Source organism: Pongo pygmaeus, chromosome 5, assembly GCF_028885625.2.
Source record: "Pongo pygmaeus isolate AG05252 chromosome 5, NHGRI_mPonPyg2-v2.0_pri, whole genome shotgun sequence".
NCBI lineage: Eukaryota > Metazoa > Chordata > Mammalia > Primates > Hominidae > Pongo > Pongo pygmaeus.
In genome coordinates, this window is record NC_072378.2 from 19,707,400 (window position 1) to 19,721,048 (window position 13,649).

Genomic DNA, 13,649 nt, shown 5'->3' on the forward strand with positions numbered 1-13,649 from the left:
CTTCAACTCCTACACTCAACTGATTTTACCTTAAGTACTTATAACAATCTGCAGATTTATAATTATGTTTTTATACATTTATATATTTGTAAAAATACACTTTTCCTCAAATCTGGTATGTGGCATTCGTTTAGATGGTCACCCTTTTCCTCTGGTTTTCCTCTTTCCAGTTGTTCACTGGGGAGTTGCTCCTCCTTTCCCATCCTTTCCCATCAGGCTCATCTTTCCAAAACTCCAGAACACAAATTTGAACTATTATTGCTCTTCCTGAAAACCTTTGTGGGCCACCTTCCCCACCCCCACCATGGAATAACGTTCAGAATATTTGTCAGAGCACGTCATGTCCTCACATCTCGCCTTAGCCTGCCAACCCCAATGCCTCTGCACATGCTCCTACTACAATGCTCACTCACACCTGCCCGACACACCCCTGGCTATCTCCCCCACCTGGAGCTCCTACTCCACCTTCCAGACATCTGGTCAAAACCTCTTTTATAGCATTCATTACAATGCATTATAATTATTAGTTTGCAGGTCTCCCACGACATTGTCTTGTCATTATTAAATGACATAAGCTGCTTAAAAAACAGGGAACATGTTTTTCTCACTGTTGTATTTACACCGTATAGCAGCATACTTGGTTGGTGTAAGATGTGTTGGACTTGAATGACTTAGTGGTGTACTCTGTCTCAGTGAGAGAACCCATCTGGTCTAATGAGCTAATCTTCATTGCCTACCCTGTTGACAGGTTTCCTCCCAGACACAAGAGACAGGTGATTTCTGCCTTCAGACACAGTGTGTCTTCCTGATTTGTGACAAGAGGAACAGCCCCCCGTTTTCTTCATTCTTCCCAGGAGAATAAATTGCATTACACAACTGTGGGTCGACATGCTTTTTCAAGGGCATACTTTGTTGATCTGTTCCAATCTTCCTTGTCTCTCCTGTTCGTTCTCTGAGCCTGTCAGCCCTTTTTCAAAAGTGAAAACACCACAAAACATTTCTGTAATAACATGGTGTATATTATCACATTAGCTACAGTTATAATAAAAGTGGCTATATAATCAGATTATACTTTCCTCATAGCCATAGGAATAATGGTGCTTTATCAGGAAATTTGTATAACCAAATGGAAACTCACTAATGCAACAGGAAATTATCAAACATAATATAATTCAGGAGTCTCAAACTGCTAGTGTCTCAGTAGGTATAGGGGAAAAAAATCTATTTTACTGTAATGAAACTCTTAGACCTGCTTATTACTTTTGTAAAAAGTGCTCAGCATATGTTTTCTCCTTATGCAATGATTTCTTATTTTGTTTTGTTTTTACTTGAATGCTATTTGTGAATTTTTTTTGAATATCAGAAGAATACAAAAGTTATCAGTGATTAAGGTAAAAAGTCATTCAGTTTTTAAAAATATGGACTCATACTTTCAAACTGCTAAGAAGGTTTCCAAACAGCTTCTGTAAGTATAATCCACATAACAAAATATCAGTACCCTATGTATTGTGAAAAGTGACAAGCTTTCTACTCGTGTGCACAAACAGATAAGCAAGACGATACATAGCACGTCATTTAGCCAGTGCTCAAATTCTACCCAAAAATTAACTTTGATTTACATCCAAAACCATAAACAAATATACAAAATCTATGTAGTTGAGATTTTTGCCTTTGCTAAACAGTTGTTTCATGATAGCCATAGTATCAAATTCAAATAAAAAATTAAATGACTTTTCTGCTTCATAATAAATCAAACTCTTGCTGGAATTTAAAGGAAGTACAAAGAGTTTATTTTACATTCTCAAAAAAATTATCCACTAGTTCAGGATTAGGAAAAGAGAGACTAAATCGAGGGACAGGTCAGAAATTCAGTCCAAAGACATATTTCCTATGCCATCTCTATGTATGTGCGTATGTACGTACATGTTGATAGATGGTATATATATGTAATAGCTGTATAGATGGATACATATTAATACAATATATACATAGATATGTCTATATTAATATCACATATAAATATTAATATATGCATAAATAGAATATATTTTATATACTAGTAATATGTATGTTAATTATACTTTTATATTAATAATTATAATTATTGATTATAAATGTGTTATTATAGTTGATATATTCAAGGTGATATATTAGTGTATATTATAAATATGGTATATATACTACATAATATACAATATGTATATATTAGATAATATTATGTGCATAATGAGTAAGTGGCGATCTCCCACACTGGGAACTTTGAAGGAGAGAAGTTTGTTTAAATGACTTCTTCAGTGGCCTACTCTACTGAGGTGTAGACCTCTTCTGACCTGAATTTCCAACCTATGAGAACATAGGTTTCAACAACTGAAGCCATGTGAAGGCACTTAGGATAGACTGGAAATACTCATTTCCACCACTTGGGCCTTTTAGCTATTTTGTTTCCTATCCTGTCTTGTTTCCAACCAGAACATCTCTGCTTTTCAGTCTCAGTATCTGATTTGACCTTGGGGGTCATGTCACATGGGGGTCACAGCCATGTGAACCAGCCCAGCAGCCACCCTTCCACTGATGGCGCAGCTGTTCTCCCCTCCAACATCTAAATGTGGCACAAAAGGAGAATGAGATTTGGTAACAATAAAACCAGATACATTGGTTTGTAGTTTAAAAATCATGCTATTCCAAACAACTTTACTGTGTCATTCCACATGGCAACTTGGAGATTGGCGGGGGTGTTTGGAGACTATAGGAAGAAATAAGAGCCAATGTAGGATGGGGACAGGTGGTGTTATAGGATGGCGACAGGCGGTATTAATTCAAAATCATATATCAGGGAAAAAAATCATCTTGGTCTGTAGTTTGAGAACAAAGCCAAAGGAATAAACAAACACCGCAGCAAGTGTCTTTGTATATGCAGAATCAAGATAGAAAACCAGTTTTCTATCCTTCAGAACAATCCCTTTATCCTCATAGATGGGAAGTAATCAGGATTCCGTAAACATCTCCAACGTCTCCAACAGTTCCTGACTGCCCAGCTTCTTCTCTTTTGCCACTAGTTACCATTGCCTTGGTCATTTCAATGCATTTCTGTCCAGATTTGGACTCCCTGCCTTCCTTTATGCAATTGATGATACTGTTTCTCAGAGCACTGTAGCCCCTACAAGCCAGATCTTGGTGGAGGACCCCCACGTCGGGGAGGCCACACAATAAATGTGGAGCAGAGGAGTCACATGGAAACTCACTCAAGTTACATTACGCTTAAATATCCTGATTTGATGAGGTACAGATTTGTAATGAATCATCACCCCCTTAATAATACCGGCTTTGGCCGGGCGCAGTGGCTCACGCCTGTAATCCCAGCACTTTGGGAGGCCGAGTCGGGTGGATCATGAGGTCAGGAGATCAAGACAACCCTGGCTAACACGGTGAAACCCCATCTCTACTAAAAATACAAAAAATTAGCTGGGCGTGGTGGCGGGCGCCTGTAGTCCCAGCTACTTGGGAGGCTGAGGCAGGAGAATGGCGTGAACCCAGGAGGCAGAGCTTGCAGTGAGCCGAGATCGTGCCACTGCACTCCAGCCTGGATGACAGAGACTCTGTCTCAAAGAAAAATAAATAAATAATGATAATAATAATACTGGCTTTTTATATCTCAAGCCCAGAATTTAAAAAGTCTTGTATTAGTACCGTTCAGTTAAGGTTACAGGAGGACAAGTCACAAAGACACAGACTTCATTTGCCCTGTCTTTTTGTATTTTGTTTATCAAAAAATCCTTAAGCACAGAAATCACTCTGAAAATGCTCTGCCTGGCTATCAATGGCCCAGAGATTCAGAGTAAAGGCTCTGCTACCATAAGGCTTCTGTCTGATCCCTGGCTCATGCATTTTAAAGGGGCCAGACCTTGGCATTTAATTTAAACTCTGTATACTTTAATCTCCTCATCTGCAAATGAGAGGTAGTAGTAATAATAATAATAGCCATATGGACTTATTATGAATATTAAATGAGATCATATGTGTGATGTGCTTGGTACAGTGCAGGGCATGAAATAGTAAATGTTGATTTTTATGTCTTAAATAATGTATTGCTGGTAATAATGATCACTATTGTTCATTCACAATTAAGAATAAATATGTTATTATTTATTCTTTATATTGTCAAATATTTTTTGCTTAAATTTTAGTATCATTGCTAAAATATGTAGCAGTCTTTGTGTTATTTCAGCTATCACAAAGAATATATTTTGTATTACAGGTTTATTAGGATTACATATATAGGATATATTAGATACACTATCTATATTAGATAGGATATATAATTAGATAATTATATAGATAAATATATAATTAGATAATTAGATAGGATATATAATATAGATATCCTATCTATATTAGATAGAAGAATATATTAGGATTACAGGTGGCTCACGCCTGTAATCCTAGCACTTTGGGAGGCCGAGGCAGGTGGATCACCTGAGGTCAGGAGTTCGAGACCAGCCTGGCCAACATGGTGAAACCCAATCTCTACTAAAAAGACAAAAAATTAGCCAGGCGTGGTGGCAGACACCTGTAATCCCAGTTACTTGAGAGCCTGAGGCAGAAGAATCACTTGAACCCGGGAGGCGGAGGTTGCAGTGAGCCGAGATCGCGCAACTACACTCCAGCCTAGGCAACAAGAGCAAAACTCCATCTCAAAAAAAAAGGAAACAAAAAGATGAATAACTTCCAGACATAAGCCTATGGATGTCAAACAGCTTCATAGAGTCACATATGGCTGCAATGATTTCCCGTCATTTCTCCTGTCTCTGCTCCACTGTGAAAATCTTGTCAATGAACCTATATCATGTCTAAACCCAAGGTATCCCTGGTCACCTAGGATCTTTAATCACTGTGGTTCAAAGTAAGCACAGGCTTCTGAGACAGAAGAAATACTAGCTTTTGCTTTTTGAAACCGAGAAGTGCATTTCTCTGCTTCCACAGAGAGATGGTCCCAAATGTAGCAGGAAGAACACGGACTGCAGCAGGACTGTGGATGGACCTGGAGGGGACAAGCTGGTGGTAGTGAGGATGCTGAACATGTGGGAAAGTGTCCTAGAGTCCGAGGCTTTCAGCAGGTCTCTCCTTGAGAGATGGGGCCATAGTTGGGGAGAGAAACTGGAGGAAATTTTATATAGAACTTAGAGTAGGCAACAAAGGATGATGTTATTAGAGGTTAGACCCTTCAGTTGAATAGATTCTACAGTAGACACAGGCTCTGATTAAAAAAAAAAAAAAAAAAATGGACATATAGGAGTATTCATTGCACAGCTAAGCTAGTTTTAAAATGTGACTGAGGCCGGGTGCGGTGGCTCATGCCTATAATCCTAGCACTTTGGGGAAGCCAAGGTGGGTGGATCACCTGAGGCCAGGAGTTCAAGACCAGCCTGGCCAACATGCTGAAACATGTCTCTACTAAAAATACAAAATATTAGCTGGGCTTGGTGGTGGGTGCCTATAATCCCAGCTATTCGGCTGAGGCAGGAGAATAGCTGGAACCTGGGAGGCAGAGGCAGCAGTGAGCTGAGATCGGCCCACAGCCCTCCAGCCTGGGCAACAGAGCGAGACTCTATCTCAAAAAAAAAAAAAAAAAAAAAAAAAAAGTGACTGAGTAGAAACAGTTAGGTCTTGGCCCCAAATTTGGGGCACCTTGTCGTGCAGATTCTTTGACTCGCATATTAGATGCTCTGTTCTTTCCTAGATGAGTCTGGAAGCAATTGCATAAACAACCATTTTAGTCATATAACTTCATTCTTAGAAGATTCTTAACCAGTAACTGAGAATAAGTTTTGGTTCTGTTTAAAGATGGTGAGAGTAATTACTGAATCATAGTACTGAGACATCCTGTTTGGCATCAAACATTCTACCGATGCCAAACAGACGTTTCCTTCCTTACCTGAAGGAGAATGCCAGTAGGCCTTTGTGTCATCTATTGGGAGTTCTCCTGTTCGTCATCATTCTAAATTACCTTAATTACACATTTAAAAATCAAACTCATGTCCACAGTATGAGTATCAGCAGACTCTGTACATTGCCATGATCCTTCTACTGTAATTTTTATTAAGAACAACTGTGGCTCTCTATTCAAGGGATTCCCAAGATTTTATGGTTCTTTTGTTTGGAGAAAGAAAAACAGAAGTCAAAGATCAGAGACGCCTTCATGAAATTGGTGGACTAATAGTGGACAGCTTAGCATGCATGCTAGCATGTAACTTTCAACACCTCATTCCCTATCCCACACCTTTCAATCACAAAGTAAGTTCTACTGTTGTGACTCCATTCTTCACTCTTTGTGCTACATGTGAAAATTTGGGGAAATATGTTGGTTACTCTGTAAAAGCCTTTAGCAGATTTACTTCCATTGGATCCCATGAGTTTTGAGAGTGAACCTCTCTAACCCCTAAAGGGGGCTTTCCTGTTTTCATGACACCAGCCGTGAGACTATCTCAGTCCTAGCAAATGTATGAAGTCTCCAAATGCTCATCAATTTCCTTGAATGCTGTTAAAGAACTGTCCCCCCAGAAAGGGTTTGGAGTGTATTGGTTGGTGAATTATGAGTCCAGAGGTAGACCCATGTAAATAAATTTGATCCTAGCACACCTCACATCTTTCTTTTTTAGACAATGCTGTACCCAGTGCTGTTGAGTGAGTGTGTTAGGTTTTCCTCATTACCAACATTTAGTTGGCATTTTCAGAAATTTCTGATGGCTGTGGCTGAGTTTTCTAGTCCCAAGGGACACAGCATTTTTCTTCCATATCTTACTTCACTGGCTCCAGGTGTATCAAAGTCTTAAGTAAAAACTAGGGCACGATATTTTGATGTCCATGGAATCTGAAAGGGTGGAAGCCATGGTACAGTCAAACAGATCCCCATAGCAATGATCTACTCATAACTAAGAAAGGAAGACTATCACTGCATAGATGGGAGTTACCAGAAGTCATCATCATTCTTTCATTCAACAGACATTTATTTGTTTGTTTGTTTGTTTGAGACGGAGTCTCACTTTGTCGCCCAGGCTGTGTACAGTGGCGTGATCTCAGCTCACTGCAACATCCACCTCCTGGGATCAAGCAATTCTCCCATATCTGGGATTACAGGCACCTGCCACCATGCCCGGCTAATTTTTATATTTTTAGTAGAGATGGGGTTTTGCCATGTTGGCCAGGCTGCTCTTGAACTCCTGACCTCAGGTAATCCACCTGCCTTGGTCTCCCAAAGAGCTGGGATTACAGGCAAGAACCACTATGCCTTGGACACAGGGTGGGGAACATCACACACCAGGGCCTGTTGTGGGGTGGGGGTAGAGGGGAGGGATAGCATTAGGAGATATACCTAATGTAAATGACGAGTTAATGGGTGCAGCACACCAACATGGCACATGTATACATATGTAACAAACCTGCACGTTGTGCACATGTACCCTAGAACTTAAAGTACAAAAAAAAAAAAAAAAAAAAGAGCCACCGTGCTTATTGAGTCACATTTATTGAGCATCTACTATGATTGAGGCACCGTGGGAGATATAAATATAAATACGAAACAGTCTACTTTTAAGGAAAAACTTATGCATGACTAGCATGTACCTTATTTTATATTCATTATTCCAATTCATACTTACAACAGCATTTTGAGCTTGGAAATAATTATCCCCGTCTGATAGATAAAGAAACTGAGGCTCAAAGAATGTAATTAGTTTGCTCAAACAAGATCCGACAGTTGGGAAGTAGCAGAGAGAGAACTGTCCGACTCCACAATATAAAGTTACCTTAATGTGAATGAAAAGACAGTTACTGCGATAAGTAGAAATCAAGGAAATATGTGATATGTCCAAGAGAAGAAAAAATAAAATGTTATAGGATTTCAGAGGAAAGAGGTAAGAACCAGATCCCACAAAAAATGAGCCCCGGCTCATCTGCTGATTGGCATAGAGCAAAACTGTCTTAGAAATACATTGGAATGTAGTGTTGCATTTACATAGATTAAAAGTTTGGGGAGAAGATAGTTCACATCTTTATGCATTGATACTGTCACACATTGGTGAACTGGTCCCCAAAATTCCCTGTCAGGAGACCCGCTGGGACTCAGTGGGGAAAAGGCCAGTAAGGACCTCTTCACCCTTAGATCATTTTCTGGAGTAGGAGCCAATCCTGTTTTCCCCTTCTGGAAAACTGATATCCACAAATTTGAAGTATAAATATCCATTTTCCACCCCAGTTGGAGCAATTATTGGCATTAAGTACTGGCTTATCTGCTGGATCTGTGAAAAAAAAATAGGCAAACTATAAGAATATAATGAAATAAAATAACTTTTTCCACATTTGGTAGCAAACCTGAATTACTTTACATTTCTTGTACTCCATTTCTCATGTCTGAGTTCAGAATAATACAGTAATAAAAACACATTTTATATAGTACATCACAGTACAATAGAGTACATTTGTTCCCCACAATTCCTCTGAGATAAATAGGAATTCATCTCCCCATATTAGAGATGAGAAAAATAGTTCAAAGAGCTTATGATTCCAAGGTTCAGGAAAAGTGTCTTTCTAGGATTACAGAGCCAGTAAGTGCAAAGCTAGACCTGTGGCCCAGATCATCCAGGATGCTCCTTTCTAGATATGATGTGGTCTCACAATACATATGGAATTTACTCTCTACTCTTCATCATCAACGGTGACACTTCAAGAAAGTGATTGCTTGGCCAGGTGCGGTGGCTCACACCTGTAATCCCAGCACTTTGGGAGGCTGAGGCATGCGGATCATCTGAGGTCGGGAGTTCAAGACCAGCCTGACAAACATGGAGAAACCCCGTCTCTATTAAAAATACAAAATCAGCTGGACGTGGTGGTGCATGCCTGTAATCCCAGCTACTCGGGAAGCTGAGGCAGGAGAATCGCTTGAACCTGGGAGGCGGAGGTTGCAGTAAACCGAGATCGCGCCATTGCACTCCAGCCCAGGTAACAAGAGCGAAACTCCGTCTCAAAAAAAAAAAAAGAGATTGCTTTTGCCAACTTTCCCCTAAGCAAAAGTCATGTTAATTCACATATATCTCAGCATTTTTACCTTCAGTATGAAAGACCCGTACTTTACACAAAACTACATCTATATTGCTGAAATTCTAATATAGCTTCATGTTACTTTCTAGCATTGCAGAAGACTTTAAATCTTTTTCGCTCTGTCTACCCTAGACAACCATATGTAGGAAATGACAGAAATGAATGGAAGAATTCCATGCACATCTGGACACAGGAATGGGTTATGATTTCAGTAATAAGCGTAGTTACAAAGCTGATCCAAAACAATCATTTAAGCAAAGCTTAGTTCATTTGAGTAAAATACAAATTAAACAATAAGTTTTCCAAACAGGATCTGAAATAATCAGCATCTCCACAGTTCCCAGGAGAAGCAAATAGGCAGGTAAAGAACCTGTGTATACATTTGCATCTGCAAATAAGGACAACTGGATATAGCAAATCTCAGTTTTAAAAAATGTTCTTTATATAATCAGTTTTTAAATTTTTTATTTTCTTATTTACAGAACTCAAATACAACAAAACCACTGACCATATTTCAGGAACATGAAAATTATACAATGAAAAATAATTATGAAGATTTAATACTATTAAAAACATAGACATTTTTCCATGTGAACACATTCATGCTGTGAGCATGGACAGTTCACAAAGAGTCATGTTCACTCCACCTCACTCTTGCCCAATTACATTTTGCGAAAACATTTATAATATATTTTCAAGATATTGGGTATGCACACTTCACTTAACCTGATGATATGTGTTGGGTTTAATAATGTGTTACCAAGTCATAACCTTATCAATTGGAGATAGTCTAGAGAGGCAGTCAAAATGGCCAAGTTTATGCAAAGTTGCAGAAACGAAATACCAAATTGAAAAAAAAGAAAATAACTGGCCGGGTGTGGTGGCTCACACCTGTAATCCCAGCACTTTGGGAGGCTGAGGTGGGCGGATCATGAGGTCAGGAGTTCAAGACCCGCCTGGCCAACGTGGTGAAACGTCATCTCTACAAAAAATACAAAAAAAAAAATTAGCCAGGCATGGTGGCGGGCACCTGTAATCTTAGCTACTCAGTAGGCTGAGGCAGAGAATTGCTTGAACCCAGGAGGTAGAGGTTGCAGGGAGCTGAGATCGTGCCATTGTACTCCAGCCTGGGCAACAGAGCAAGACTCCATCTCAAAAAAAAAAAAAAAAAAAAAAAAAAAAAAACCTGAAAGAGAAAACCAACCCACTGAAAAACTAATCACTTTACCCCTCTTCCTTTTGCTTCAGGATTCTTTTTGCAAGTGCTACTAGAATCCTGCTCCCAGCTATCTAATCCTGGGCCTTCACAGATCCACAGTGGAGCAAGCACCTTAGATTATAATAATAAGATTTGAACACCACATTCAGCACTTCCTAAGATTCAGGGACTGGGCAATCTCTTCACCTACATACAACCTTGCATGTAGCAAATAACATAAAACCCAGTTTGAGAGGGAGCATGTTTGGGATGCAATGATGTTTCATGGAAAATGGGGTATAGACATAATTCCCACTGAATACAGTTCATCAGTGCTTTCCACAAAAGTGAGCTTTGATGAGATATCTAGTACCTAGGAAATACAAAATGTAATATGAATTTATTGGGTTGTTCAACAGCCCCCCAACATTTCACAGCTTTTAATCATTCATAATCTGAACCATTTATTCTAAGAGTTTGTGATTTGACATTCTCATTGCCGTCTTATTATGAAATAAATGGAAAATCTAAAACCAAACGTATATAAATAGGTTACTTTATGCTTTAATTCATGGAAAATAGTTTAAGTCTTTTTTATTATTTTAAGAAACGAACTAAAAGTAAGTAATCAAGAAGAATCAAAATATTGGATATAACTGTCTAACTTCTGTCTCTGTTTATTTTATTTTATTTTATTTTACAGGCTTAATTCACTTTATTTTTCTTGTATAAACACCCTATATTGTAGCCACAGCTGGAGCCTGGGTCCGCTGCACGGAGACTCTGGTGTGGGTTTTGACGAGGTGGTCAGTGAATTCCCGATAGGCAGACTTGGTAAATACAGTCTCCTTCCAGAGGTCGGGGGTCAGGTAGCTGTAGGTCTTAGAGATGGCACCAAAGGTGGCCTTGGCAAAGTTGCCCAGGGTGGCAGTGCAGCCCCGGGCTGAGGTGTAGCAGTCATCGATACCAGCCATCACGAGCAGCTTCTTGGGCACAGGTGCGGAGACGATGCCAGTGCCCCTGGGTGCAGGGATGAGGCGCACCAGCACAGAGCCTCAGCGGCCTGTCACCTTGCAAGGGACGGTGTGGGGCTTGCCAGTCTTGTTTCCCCAGTAGCCTCTGCGCACGGGGACAATGGAGAGCTTGGCCAGGATGATGGTCCCACGGATGGCGGTGGCCACCTCCTTGGAGCACTTAACACCCAGACCGACGTGGCCACTGTAGTCTCCGATAGCAACAAACGCCTTGAACCTGCTGCGCTGGCCGGCACCGGTCTGCTTCTGCACTGGCATAATCTTCAAAACCTCATCCTTGAGAGAGGCCCCCCCAGGAAAAAGTCAATGATCTCAGATTCCTTAATGGGCAAGGAGAAGAGATAGATCTCCTCCAGGGACTTCATCTTCATGTCCTTGACCAGCGGCCCAGCTTGGTGACAGGCATCCGCTCCTTATCCTCGGCCTTGCCTCCGCGAGCTCCGCGGCCTCGGCCCCGGCCCCGTCCACGGCCGCGACCCCGGTCCCGGATGCCACTGCCGAAACCTCTGCGGAACCCGCCGCGGTTTCCCTCCCAGGGCCACCAGGGCCTCCGGGACCCCCACGCTGCACCCGCGTCATCCGCCATTGGTGTTTTCTCGGAGAAGAAGCCTGTCTCTGTTTATTTATCTATAAAATAGGATTGACAATGTTGTCCTAAACTTACAGAGGAATATAAATGTAATAAGCCTTTTAAATCTCTGCTTTGTAAACCACAGAGAAAAAGGCACTATGTAAATATTGTTATCTTCGTGCCTCATTATCTGAGCTAATGATAACTGTAGAAAAGTTAGGTCAAATAACATTAAATGGACACTAGAATAAAACTGCAGTTTCAATGTGTTGTTTTACCATTTACATTGACAAGTGAGGATAAAAAAAAGAAAAAGCATGAAAGAAATATAGCAAACACTTTGATTAGACTATGTCACCAAAATTCCAATGTAGAAATAATTTCCAGCAGCACATCAAAAAGCTTATCCACCATGATCAAGTGGGCTTCATCCCTGGGATGCAAGGCTGGTTCCATACATGCAAATCAATAAATATAATCCAGCATATAAACAGAACCAAAGACAAAAACCACATGATTATCTCAATAGATGCAGAAAAGGCCTTTGACAAAATTCAACAACACTTCATGCTAAAAACTCTCAATAAATTAGGTATTGATGGGACGTATCTCAAAATAATAAGAGCTATCTATGACAAACCCACAGCCAATATCATACTGAATGGGCAAAAACTGGAAGCATTCCCTTTGAAAACTGGCACAAGACAGGGATGCCCTCTCTCACCACTCCTATTCAACATAGTGTTGGAAGTTCTGGCCAAGGCAACTAGGCAGGAGAAGGAAATAAAGGGTATTCAATTAGGAAAAGAGGAAGTCAAATTGTCCCTGTTTGCAGACGACATGATTGTATACTTAGAAAACCCCATTGTCTCAGCCCAAAATCTCCTTAAGCTGATAAGCAACTTCAGCAAAATCTCAGGATACAAAATCAATGCACAAAAATCACAAGCATTCTTATACACCAATAACAGACAAACAGAGAGCCAAATCATGAGTGAACTCCCATTCACAATTGCTTCAAAGAGAATAAAATACCTAGGAATCCAACTTACAAGGGATGTGAAGGACCTCTTCAAGGAGAACTGCAAACCACTGCTCAATGAAATAAAAGAGGACACAAAGAAATGGAAGAACATTCCATGCTCATGGTTAGGAAGAATTAATATCATGAAAATGGCCATACTGCCTACGGTAATTTATACATTCAATGCCATCCCCATCAAGCTACCAATGAGTTTCTTCACAGAATTGGAAAAAACTACCTTAAAGTTCATATGGAACTAAAAAGGAGCCCGCATCGCCAAGTCAATCCTAAGCCAAAAGAACAAAGCTGGAGGCATCACCCTACCTGACTTCAAACTATACTACAAGGCTACAGTAACCAAAACAGCATGGTACTGGTACCAAAACAGAGATATAGACCAATGGAACAAAACAGAGCCCTCAGAAATAACGCCACATATCTACAACTATCTGATCTTTGACAAACCTGACAAAAACAAGCAATGGGGAAAGGATTCCCTATTTAATTAATGGTGCTGGGAAAACTGGCTAGCCATATGTAGAAAGCTGAAACTGGATCCCTTCCTTACACCTCACACAAAAATTAATTCAAGATGGATTAAGGAGTTACATGTTAGACCTAAAACCATAAAAACCCTAGAAGAAAACCTAGGCATTACCATTCAGGACATAGGCATGGGCAAGGACTTCATGTCTAAAACACCAAAAGCAATGGCAACAAAAGCCAAAA

General features: G+C 40.2%; 1 pseudogene; it reads right to left on the reverse strand.

The window, feature by feature from the left end:
- Nucleotides 1–11,028: 11,028 nt before the first annotated feature.
- On the reverse strand, nucleotides 11,029–11,849 carry LOC129038985 (small ribosomal subunit protein uS5-like; annotated as a pseudogene).
- Between the last annotated feature and the right edge of the window lie 1,800 nt (nucleotides 11,850–13,649).